The sequence below is a fragment of the Cavia porcellus genome, unplaced genomic scaffold (assembly GCF_034190915.1).
Source record: "Cavia porcellus strain 051 isolate PalLab524CR breed Dunkin Hartley unplaced genomic scaffold, mCavPor4.1 scaffold_23, whole genome shotgun sequence".
NCBI lineage: Eukaryota > Metazoa > Chordata > Mammalia > Rodentia > Caviidae > Cavia > Cavia porcellus.
The window spans coordinates 13,293,911-13,307,203 of NW_026947506.1; the positions used below are offsets into that span (position 1 = coordinate 13,293,911).

General features: G+C 35.7%; 1 protein-coding gene across 11 annotated transcripts in view; it reads right to left on the minus strand.

Annotated features, from left to right (window-relative positions):
• Positions 1-285: 285 nt before the first annotated feature.
• Positions 286-13,293, minus strand: part of LOC101788244 (zinc finger protein 14-like) — a 107,225-nt gene continuing 94,217 nt past the window's right edge. For all 11 annotated transcript variants that reach the window (XR_010042258.1, XR_010042259.1, XR_010042253.1 and 8 more), the window contains 3 exons: positions 2,839-2,915; positions 1,990-2,068; positions 286-1,501 (listed from right to left, as the gene is read on the minus strand). The gene's annotated coding sequence lies outside the window, so the exon portion shown is untranslated. The remainder of the gene's footprint in view (positions 1,502-1,989; positions 2,069-2,838; positions 2,916-13,293) is intronic.

The window sequence follows — 13,293 nt, forward strand, 5'->3', positions numbered from 1 at the left end:
TTGCTTTTTGTTATAACAGTAAAATTAGAGTATTTGTGAGGAAAGTCAGTCACCTATATATAGCACCTTCCTAAATATACAAGTGCATATGGATTTCATCATCCTTCCTACGTTTCTAAGTAAATCCACAGATTATGATTCCAGTGAAGAGATGCCAAGTTATGGTTGTCCAGTCACATTGTCACCCTGAAAATGGAAAGCCACAAGTGCACAGTGCAAACGTGATGATCACAATCATATGAGTTCAATACATGAAAAAAAATATGCGGTTCATCTACTAAACAGTTTGATGAAGGGCTGCCTTTATTTTGAGGTATCAGCTTTGCTCTGGTATATCCAGTAGGTGGGGTTGAGGGATATGGAAGCAGCCAACATAATCATACTCCCTATTTATCCACATGTTAAGTTTGTCAGTGCAGTAGGACCTAATATTAAAAACTACAAACATAAAAATTACTAGGTTCAAATCTTGTGCCACACAGCACGACTAAATTTTAAGCCACTATGATCCACTGTTAGCATCAATTTATCTCAGATCTACTGATGTCACATCATGAAAAGAAAGATGAGTACAACAGCAAAAGCAACATTCCAAGAAAGACAGCACATTCACTGGGCACCAGCTACACTATAATTTGAATAACCAATTCAGCATCATTAATTAAGTTTAAATGCATAATTTATCATTTAAACTTTTGATATATATATATATATATATATATATATATATATATAATGCTGTGTGTGTGTTTCATTACTATCTACTGTTGGAAGCATATATTGGGCAAACTGAATCATGTTCATCATATAAGGGGCATTACACTTCTATTTTAATAGAAAAGCATATGACTCTTACATTACAGACTTGTAACAACAGAAGAAAAGACAGAAATTGCCTGGAGAATTCACATGACAGACTACCTTGCTACATGACAAAAAGCATGTACATTGCCCAAGAACAACTACTCTTCCACTTGAAAGTCTAAATCACAGGTTTTCTTAAAATTTTTTTGTCTTACTCTCAAGTGACTATGTTGTTTTCACATGGGAGGTGAATGAACCTAAGAAGGAATAAACCTGGAAGAAGAATACATATTTGAAAAGGAAATACCATTTTAAAATGTTCAGTATATATTGTAGAAAATGTTTTTGGGTTTATGGTAGTATATATTAGAGAGAAAGACAGTGTCTAATGGCAAAGACAACACAGGTATCACCAAACAGACAGCACTAGGACACAAGCATCACCTGGACCTTTAGAAAACTACTGATAAGGAAGCAGAAGAGCTCATGTTTGAGACATTGTTCCCCAAACAGGTTTCATTACATATAAATATGTGTCTTAGTCTGTAAATATTGCTGCAATGTGGGTTGATTACATCTTCAAAATGGGGCCATACTGGAGCTAACAGAGAAAGAGCAATGAATTTCCCTTGGTGCAGAATGGACAGCCATGTTCCTTGGTAGGTGGTCTCCAGCTGAAGATATCACCAACAGAACACTGAAAAGTGCAAAGAATTAAAATGCTTCAGAGTGTTGGAGTGTTAGACTCATACACAGAAGTCACAAAGAAAGCAGAATCCACAGTCATTAAGTGCACATTTCATTTCTGAAGCTGTGACCCTACTTTTCTTGGGAGTTTTTACAGTTTTGATTTTGACATGCATAGACTGATGGGTGTGAATCTCTAATTTTCATACATTAAATATTTGTTTTCCAGCTCATAGATAGATTCTTTCTTGTACTTTCTGGAGAAAAGTGTGATGAATTTTGCAGTTTAGTGATAACCTTAAAGTGACTTCAAGTAAGGGTCTTCTTCTAGTAAATATTAGGGTATTGGAAGTTGCATTTTGAAAATGGGAAAAGAGAGCAGCAGGCCATGGTCAGGTCTCAGATTTGAAATTTTTACTTCTTGCCTAGTCACCAGGATTCACTGCAGCACATCATTTCAACAGTTAATTTCATCCTCTACATGGAAAAGATATTTACCTGTGTGAATGTGAATATTTCCTTTGATCATTAGTGCATCAGTTGGCTTTCTTCTCACTTTTGATTCTTGTGTAGAATCCTGGTGTTGAAGAAATGTAATAGATGTGTTAATAATTAGTATCTTTATTTTATATTTTCTTATTTTTTTTTAGCAAAGTGTGCATAGACAGATGTGGTGGCACACTCCTGTAATTTTAGCAATCAATGGAGATTACACATAGGAATTTCACATTTAGTTTGCAGGATTGCTGGGCAATAGCAACATACTGAAAATTTTCTCAAGGAATTATGGCTGGGGATACGGATATGCACATGTGCCCTGATTGGAATGCCACCTGAAAAAAAAAATAAAATGGCTTTGTTGGCTAATAATTGTGAGAAAATCTTAGCAATGAATCCAACTGCCCCATTCCACACTGCTCAATGATGATATCCCACAATTCATCCTCTACTAGGGAAGCATACATGGTGTGTGAAGCCCTCCCTCTCTGAGTTCTGCTGTCTCCATGTGATATAGTGTGGAAATCTGAGCACACTTATTGTTCTATTTCCAGGAAAGAACTGTAGTAATGTCTGACTAAATACACTTGAAAAGTTGACATCTGCTCTAGAAGGGCAAGAGCAAGTTTACCTTAAATGCAGTCAACCCAACTGGACCACAGGTACAACCTTTCTTTCCTTTCTTTTTTGTTTTCTTCAACTGATTTTCTTTCTTTTTTCCTCAAATAGTCTTGAATTTAAAGTTTCAAATGAGTTAGAATTGTCCCTGCCTGTATTGGTTACTTTTCTCTCATTGTTAAGACATTACCTGACATCCAAAGAAAAACAAGAAAGATTTATTTGGCTTACAATTTTGGCAGATTGTAGTCCACACTCAGCTCACTTCCAGGCAGAGAGGCATGGTTGGGGGCAGCTGTCCACAGTGGCTGAAAATCACAATCATAAAAGAGGGAAAAACATGCCTCCATACTTCTGTTCCATTGTGTGCCACCCAACTCCCCACCCTTGGGCAGGTGTAGTACTCACACCAAATTCTCAGCACTAGGACAATGAACCAATCACAAATGCTAGATTTGCCTCCATGATTGCATGAGACTTGAGGAGGGCTTTCCAAACACAAAACATAACACTGTCCTTTCTGATTATTCCCTCACTTTCTATTTCATTTCTTTCCTGTTGTGTCCTTTAGTTTCCCAAAACTTGGGTCATCATTCTTTGACCTCCAGTTTTCACAGTACTGTGTATGACCTCATTAGTCACTTGAGCCCACCTCTACACACCTAAGCTTCTATCCCCATACAGAAGGGTAAAATCACAACACTAAGTGGAAAGCAACTGCATTGAAGTGGTGGTGTATTTTTTATTTCATTAAATAATTATTGAGTTTGCTCCTGTGAACAGAGGTAACCAGTTATGATTGCCATGGTTTGTAGTAAGCTGTAGTTGAGACAGTTGTTATTATTGATTGTTCTGTCTTAGCCAGTTAGTACTATAATATGTTATAAACAGTTCTCTCATGTACAATAACACTGTGAATGTAGGGGATCATAAGCAGCTCCACAGTCCAGTACCAAGTATTGGGGACTAAGCTACATGAGAATTTTGCATCCTTTACAGATGAGAAAGGTAGGGTCTTGGGATAGCTATAAAAATCCAACCACATCTGAAGGATATGCATGAAGAACAGACATCTCCTTCCATCCTTGAGGGAAGCCGCAATACTAGTAATAAAGCTGTATATCATAGGAGATTGGCACATATCAACATAAAAAAGGAAATGAAGGAGAAAATAGAAAATGACAAGATGCAGAAGCAAAATGAAACCCTAGACTTGCAGCCCACTTGTTGAAAGCCCAGAGAACAATGAGGTACAAAATTGCATACCAAAAGCTGGAACATTCTGAAGTGATAACAACAAAATTGAAAAAAAGTGGAAAAGTTTACAGAGAAAATTTGTAAGAAACAAAAAATGCTTTAAGTCAAATTTATTAGAGAACACACAAATAAAATAATAGATGAACTTAGGAAAATGATGAAAAACAAAAATTGCCCAACATAGCAAACAAATGGAATCCATGAAACAGATCCAAACACAAATTCAAGAGGTGAAAACCTATATAAGAGATACACAAAACCTGTAAGATATTAAAAGTATATTTAACAGATGGAACAAAACAGAGTTTTATAATTTCAGATCTTCGAGACAAAATTGTAGCTAGTGATCATGAAAAGAATGCTACCTTAAAAGTAGCAACAGACTATCAGAAATCAATCCAACAGGTACAAAATGAAGTAAGGAAGAATAGTATGTTATTGATTGAGGTCAATGAGAAAGCTGGAGACAGCACAAATACCATAAAAATGTTCACAAAAATAATTGCAGAAAACTTCCCAAGAAAGGATAAAAAATTTGACATTGAGGGCCAGGGATTTAGCTCAGCAACATAACACTTGCTTGGCAAGTGAGATTTTGTGAATTCAATCCACAGCACAAAAAGGAAAAAAAAAACACAAGAAATTGACACACAGATAAATGAAGTATATAGAATTCCAAACAGACATAATCAAACTAAAACTACACCAAGATATATAATATTCAAGATTCCAGATTCCAGCACAAGAACACAATACTAAAACTGTTAGGTAAAAGTCAGAGATCACTTATGATTGAAAGCCCATCAGAATCATGGCAGTCTTTGTTGTATTATAACATAACTGTCACCATCTTGAGCCCTGCATTTAACTAGTGCCCTGTATTTGCACCAGGAGAATGGAAAATTACTCAGGGCACAAGTCCTATGAGAAAAGCAGAATGAACTGCACATACAGGAGAAAAATTACCCTGCTAAACAAAAGAAGCATGATACAGGGGTAAACTAAAATTTAATGTCAGATTCTAGCTCAACTGTTTCCAATCGGATGTCATTTGGTGTTTTCTGTTTAAACGCTTTGTAGGTTTCCAGTTCAGGGCCACTTGTTTGGACTCTGAAATGGGCAGGATTTGTATATGAGTGGTCCTGAGTTAAGTTAATTAAATTCCAAATTTATCAATTTGGCTGCTTGGATTCCTATATTTTTGTTCATGAATCTACCACAGTCTTCTCAACACAAATATCCAAGTGAAGAAGAGTTCAGACAGAATTACAAGTTCTGAAAGAAAAGAACATCCATCTAGAATAATGTATCCTGAAACACTTTGAAAATTAATGAAAACATAAGATACTTCCATGACAAAGAACAACTGAAGAAATATATGACTTCAAACTGACTATAGAAAAAGTAATGCAAGTTATACTAGAGAGAGGTAAAAATGGCCACAATTCTAAGAACAACCCAGAAGCTACCATGCAGGACAAATAATTAAGCACAGGATAAAAGCAGAGAACCAACAGCAGAACAATATTACAACAAAGACAAACCAATACATATCATTCCAAAAATATGCTGTATACAGAAAACATGTTTAAGTAAAAAAGAAATTCAGAGACTAAAACTCAAAGGACAGAAAACAATTTTCCATGCAACAAGGGCCCAGAAAAAAGCATGAGTAGCTATTATCCTTGCAGACAATATGAACCTCAAACCAAGAATGATCAAAAAGATAAAGAACCTTACTACATACATGTTAAGGGAAAGTTTTTAAAGGTAAAGATTACAATCATAAATATATGTGCATCTAATACATGAACACCCAACAATATAAGGCAATTACTAAAAGACATGAAAAAATGATACAAAAAATAACACAATTGATCCAGGAGACTTCAATATCCCACTATCACAAATAGATGAACTAGACAAATAATCAGCAAAGAAATATGAAAGCTGAAACAAATCTTTGAACAAATGAACTGAATAGATGTTTACCAAGTATGTGACCTAACATAATCAGAATACATATTCTTCTCAGCTGTGCATGGGAGGTTCTCTAAAACAGCCCATATAAACTAGTCCACAGAACATGCTGAAGTAAATGCAAACAAATTGAAGTTACCACATGAATTTTACCTGACCATAGTGCAATACAATTTGGAACTAATGGTAAAAGAAATTGCAAAAACGTCATAAATATATGGAATTTAAATAACACTCTCCCAAACAATCAATGTGTCTCAGACAAAATAAAGGCAAAAACTTAAAAATATCTACAACTCAACAAGAATTCAGATGCAAAAGCCTGGATCTCATGGGATTCATGAAAGCCCTCTTATCAGGGAAATTTATAATAGTAAAATCTCACATCAGGAAATAGAAAGAGCACAAATAAAGAATCTACTGTTGCACCTCACACTTCCACAAAAATAATGGCAAGACAAACCCAAAGCCCATACAACGGAGGAAACTATAATGATCAGAGAAGAAATTAATGCAATGCAGAGCAAGAAAACACTACACAGATCTAATGAATCAAAGAATTGGTTCATTTGAAGAATAAACAAAATTGATAAACCCTTAGCCAACAATATCAAAGAAGAAAAATACTCAAAACTGTTCATTGAGGAATGAAAACAGTAAGATAAATACAGATCCTGTGAAAATTCAGAAGATCATCAGTATCTACTTCAAAAAATTATGCTTTCCTAGGTTGGATAATATAGAAATGGATCCATTCCTAGATACATATGAATTGCCAAAGCTGACTCAAGAAGATATAAAAATCTAGATAATGTAGTATCAGTTAAAGAGACTGAAGATCAAAATAAATTGTATCAGTCACTGCCCATGGGGTGCATGCCTATAATCCCAGAACTTGGGAGGGTGAGGTAGAAGGACTGTTGTGAGTTTGAAACTAACCAGGGCTACAAAGTAAGCTCAAGGACTCTCCAGTGCATCATAAGACTCTCTTTAAAATACATTAAAATAAAGCAAAAACAATGATAACAAAAAACCAACTGACCAACATATAAAAATGTCCTTATGGATTTACTGCTGAATTTTACAAGAAATGTAGAGAAAATTGAAAGCTACTACTCTTTAATAAAATTGAAAGAGAAGAAGTTCTCCCTAATTCACTCCTGGAGGCCAGCATTACCCTGATACTAATACCAGAGAAAGACACAATTAGAAAAAGAAAACTATAGGCCAGTTTTCCTAATGAACATAGATGCAAAAAGTTCTTAATAAGATACTAGCAAAGTGAACGTAGCAAATCACCAAGAAGATTTTAAAACCTGACCAACTTGGATTCATCCCAGGAAGGCAGGGATGTTAGAGTACATGCAAATCAACAAATTTAAATGTCATATCCACACAGGCAAAGACAAAAGTCACATGGTGATCATCTCAATAAATGCACAATAAGCTTTTGATAATGTCAAACACTTATTTGTAATAAAATCCTATAGTTCATAACAATCGAGGGCCTTTAACTCAATCTGAATAAAACAAGAAAAGACAAAGATATACCCAGCATCATATTAAATGGAGAAAAACTAAAAACTTTCACATTACTATTAAGAACAAGAAAAAGATGACTACTATGTCCACTCCTATTCAATATAGTTCTGGAAACATTAGGCAGAATGATTAGACACAAGAGAGAAATAAGAATAATCATATAACAGAAAGTAGTTAAACTATCATTTTTCACAGATGACATGATATTCTATGTAGAAGATGCCAATTACGCCACCAAAAGACTTCTAAACTTAACCAAATTCAATAAAGTAGCTGGAGACAAAGTTGACAATCAAAAATCAAGAGCATTCCTGTACACAATCAACTCACTAAGAGAGAATTTACAGAAACCACACCCTTTACAATAGCCTTCAAGAAAATGAAATACTTGAAAGAACCTAACAAAAAAGTAAAGGACTTACATATTGAAAATTATAGTACTTTGGCAACGGATACTGAAAAATTATCAGAAATTGAAAGATATCCCTTGCCCATTCTGTGCATTGTCTTTTCACTCTCAGTGATTTCTTTTGATGTACAAATATTTTTAATAAGATGGGGTCCCAATGATTGATTCTTTGAAGTTGATTCTTCAAAACTTGTTTTTTGTTCATAAAGTCTCATTAGTGTTTCTGTTGTAATATTTAAATCTCTGAGCTATTTTGACTTTTGTCTATTTCATGGTGATAGACATGACCCCAGTTTAAGTGTTCAGTATGTGGAAAGTCACTTTCTTCAGCACCATTTATTTAAGAGGCTATCTCTCTTCCACTGAACATATTTGGCTTTTTTGTCAAAGACAAAGTAACAGAGATTGTTTGTAGCTGTGTCTTTTTGCTTGATTCTCAGGTCTGTTTTTTTGCCAGTACTGTGCTGATTTTATGACAGTAGCTTTCTAGTATTGTAGCAAGCCAGGAATTGTGATGCTTCTTGACTTGCCTTTGTAGCCCAGGAATGTTTTTAGTATTCTAGATCTTTTCTGTTTCCAAATGAATTTTAGAAATGTTTTCTCTAAATTTGTGATCTATACTAATAGTATTTTGATGGGCATTGCATTAAATCTGTATAAGAGTTGGCAATATGATTTTTTTCTTAGTTTTCTCCATATACTTAGAGGTAGTCTTACTGGTTTTTATACTCACCTAATACATCCTAATAGGTATGATCCTAAGAGTTTCAAACAATTGAGTTCTTCCCAAGAATATCAGTTATAATATGATATACTTTTCAGTTTGTTTGAGACAGGATTTTCCTATGCAATTCAGACTGACTATGGACTCACTTATTAGTCCAGTAAATTCACACTGATTATCCTTCCTATTCCTCCCAAGTTTGGGGATTCCAGGTGTGCACCTAGCACCTGAAAGAATTAATGGTGTTATTTAAAAGATGAGGAAACATTCATGAGATACACATGTACTCATTAACTGTCATTTCCTTAAAGGAAAAGTGTCCAAAATAACACAATATCATTGGAGTGAAGGGAACCACAAGATGTGTTTCTATCTCTTATGGGCTGAGGATGCCAGGCTACACAACTGCAGAAACAGAAGGTGTCACAGCTAGGAGTACGAGTCAAATTTAAGCACCAATATTATGAACTCAGAAAGTATTTATGGATGATGAGAAAAAAGACAAGTGGAAAACAAGGAGAGACCTGGTGATGTTTCCCTATCATGACTCTAAATCAGGCTTTATTATAATGTTGAACATCACAAATAGTGAAATACTCAAATATTATGTGTTTTTACCTAGAAAATATTGAGGCTTGGCACTGTAGGTTAGCTGTGTTGTAGCTTGGCATAAATCATGCCATCTTGAGCCCTGCATTTAATCAGTGCCTTGTATTTGACCCAGGAAAATGGAAAATCACTCAGGATATAAGCCCAATGAGAAAAGCAAAATGAGCTGTACCCAAAGAAAAAAATTTAACCTGTTCAACAAAAAAAGCAGGATACAGGTGTCAACCAAAAATTAATATAAGATTCTAGCTAAATTGTTTCCAACAGTTTGTCCTTTGTGATTCTCTCTTTTATAAACTCTTAACTTTCCAGTCCAGGGCCACTTGTTTAGATTCTGAAATGGGGGAGGGGGATCTGTGTACAAGTGGTTCTGAGCTCAGCTATTTAAATTCCAAATTTATCCTTTGGATGCTTGGATTCCTATATTGTTGTTCACAAACTCACCTCAAGGTGCAGAAATCTTTCCTGACACAAGCAAGCACCTGGATTAAATGCCAGTGCCAGTTAAATACAAGAATAATAGTGAAAAGGTGGGAAAAAGACAAAAAGCATGCATTATGATACCCACTTCTTTAACCAGCATTAAAGAGGCTGAAACAGAACAGTGGCCAAGTATTCAAGGACAGCCTAACCTACATAGTGAGTACAAGCCTGGCCAGAACTCCAAAGTTGGAGTATGTCTTTAAAAACAAAAATGAAAAATATAAAAAAACCAAGGAAGAGAGAAAGAATTAAAAGAAAATAAAAATAATAGATCTGAATGAAAGTTGACTTAATTAAAATGGGAATTATGGAATGATGTTGCAGAGGACAGCTGGTCATGTAGTGGCTTCCAGGAGGCAGTGCCAAATATAGAGTTATGAATGTTACCTGTTGTGCTACAGCACATCAGTGAACTTCCTGAAATACATCTGCAGTTTAATAGACAGGAGGTCTAAAAGTTCATGGAAATGTTAAACTCAGAGCAAACAAGCAGCTTGAAATCCAGGCTTTGGAACATTGCCTTAACAGACATTTCATATTCAAATAGAAAAAGGAGAAATATAATCCTGCCCTGCTTGATGTCAAATGCACCAAGTTGGTTGGCTTACAACATTGAGGAATGAAGTCACAAAACAAAAGTTCAAAAAATTTTCTTAGAAAAAAAAAGGCAGAAGAATAGCCCTGCCTTTTCAGGAGGGGTCTTCAGTGTTTTGGCTACAGACCTATTGTCAGGGGTCACTTATAAAGGAAAGTCACAATGTGGGGACAGTGTGGGTCTCAATCAACCTATAAGCTTATAGTTGCTTAACTAATATTATTCAGCAGGGGAATGAGTCAGCCAGAAAAAGTATGTGGAAAGATCCAAGGCATTTTGTGGGAACAATAGTCCAGTTGTTGTGGTCACTGAGTATGGTAATTGAGGACTATCAGGACTTCCTGTAAGAGGTGGTGGTAATTGTAGTACATTTCAAGCTGTTGTTTTTCTCTTCAGGAGCATGTAGACATCTTCACCTTCAGGTCTGGCTTTCTTCAGCTGTGCCTCTTGCAGTAATTGTTGTGTTTAGGTTTTTTCGTTGACTCTTTGAGGTTCCAGTTCCTCTCTGATTGCATATCAATTTCTCACTACCTTGACCTCCTTTGCTAAAATCACAATACTATTTGAATGGATAAAGTGAAGTTTATACATTTAAAAATATTCTTTGATAGAGGCCAGGGATGTACCTCATCAGGCAGAAGCACCTGCCTGGCAAGTGCTAGGTTGTAACTTTGATCCCTGGTACCTAGAAATAAAGTCATTTAAAGTGCAAGGAAAGAAAATAATTTCTCTTGTGAAAATGTAGGTTAACAAGATTTATAACTAAGTATGTCAATTGCACATTAAATAATGGTAATAGTCATATTTAGTGTCTAAAGATGTTGGGGCTGGGGATTGAGCTCAGTGGTACAAGGAGCTGCCTGTCAAGCACAGGTCATGAGTTCAATCCCTCATACAAAAATAAAGCAACCCACCATGCAGTGTTATGAGCACAATTATTGAAACTGATACTTGTTAACTAAAAGACTCAATGTTTATTTTGTGGTCTATGAAATATTTACAGATATCATGGCAATAACAGTGAATGATATACTGTCCCCTATACAGTTGCTATTTTCTGAGTTGTTTTTATTTTTTATTTTTCCACATACTTGAAAGGTGAACATATTGGCTGATGGTAGGTAGCAATACTGTGATAATCACTTTTTCAATTTAATGATATATTTCATTATATCCATTAAGAACATTTTACTTCCTACAATTATGCCAGGTGAAGTTGATAAACAATTCTTAATGTAACAAGCAGCTGAGTTATTTAGAAATACAGGCAGCCATACCATGATATAGTGGAATGAAACTCCTGACTTCTATGTCTAGTATGAGTTTGTGTTCTCTAAAATGGAAGAATGAATTTTAGGAAGAACAGAGTTGAAGAGCAGAGTATATTTATTCAGAGAAAGAAAGTGAAAGTATTTTGCCCTAAATAGGATATTTTGGCAGTGGGCTGTGGAACCAGGTGACTTTTACCTTGAGGTCACTTTCCTCTCCCCTGTGCAACTTACCTGTGGCCCGAAAAGAGTCTCAATCAGCTGCTTATATATCAGCAATGCCACCTGTAATTACCACCACAGTCAAAAACTATATGTATGTCTCCCACATGATATTTGTAGCAGAAAAAGCCAGACCCGCAGTGGTCATGAGGTTCTCTCCATGGACTTAGAATAAAGGCCATTTTGACTTTATATTCTCTTCTTTACTACACCAAAAATCCTATAGGAAATCTTCTGTCTGAGGGAAACAGGAGGGGCTCTGAGCCAGGAGCAAAGGACTTTGGCTTTTCAAAGGACTTTATAGAATAAAATCATGTGGTGAGATTGGTTTAAGGTGGGTTAGGTTACTGAGTTTGCAAAGGAGGTAAATTAGCTTCATAGGTACACAAGAATCCATTCTATTAGCATTTTCGGGTATAATAGAGAGGTAGAATATAAGAAAAAGTAAAAGTGGCCTTTTTATTTAAAGAATGTGTAGAGGAGCCCACAGCCACCAAGGGTTTGTCTTTTTTTTTTTCCAACTGACTATGGGGTTATGGGATATCTGTGACTTTTGACTGGTTGTGGTGCTTGGAGGGGATATTGATGTCATGCAAGGAGCTGATGGGAATTTTCTTTAGGCCCCTGGGAAAGGAATGAGGAAGTTGTATTCAGGGAAAAAAGAGGAAGTGGCCATATGGGTAAGCATCCATGATTTGGCCTTCCACTACCTTGAACTACCACCATGAAACCCTTTCAAGTACATCCTTCAGTTGGAATGAAGAAATGAAAACAAAGAATTTCTGCTATTTATCTTCCACCATGGCTGGTGATAAACCATTCACAAGAACTACTTTTAGTCATTTCCCCTTAATGCATTGTAGATACCATAACCAAAATTACAGATCAGTCCACTTTCAGAAAACAGAAACAGCACTTAAAGGCAGGGATAAAGCCCTTCAATGCAAGTATCCCTAAAGAGGTGAGATCAATATTGTAGATTACTAACTACTAATGATTTCTCCAATGTCAAGAAAGAGAAAATTTTATACTAGTAGTGCTATAGGGGAAAGAAACTCCTGATCTACTATCTGGTATGACTTTGTGTTCTCTAAAGTCAAAGAATGAATTTTAGGCACAACAGAGGTTAAAAGTAGAATATACTTATTGAGAGAAAGAAATCTGTCTGAGAGAGAGAGAAGGTGTCCTGTGTGGGTTGCCAAAGACTGTCCTTTCTAGGGACCTTTATAGAGTAAAATCATGTGGTAAGATGAGTTTAAGGTGGGGAAAACTAGGAACTCTTAATGCAGATGAGCATAAGATGGGACAGTACTATGATAGCCAGTAAGATTAATAGTTCAGGTAAAGTTAATTAAATTGGGAACAAATGGGGAAAGGAGTCACATAGAAAGCAGGCATTCTTAGACAGCTGTGGCTCTTCCCTTTGGGGGTTGGGAGGGTGATTCCTGAGCTCATCAGGATGATAGGAACTATTTAGAATGTCAGTCTTTAGGATACAAATACATTTGTTTGAACAGTGACTCCTGACTTCCTCAGAGCGCTAGGTGATAGGATTATTTCCAAAAGATGAAAAATATTTCCAAAAGATGAGAAGTAT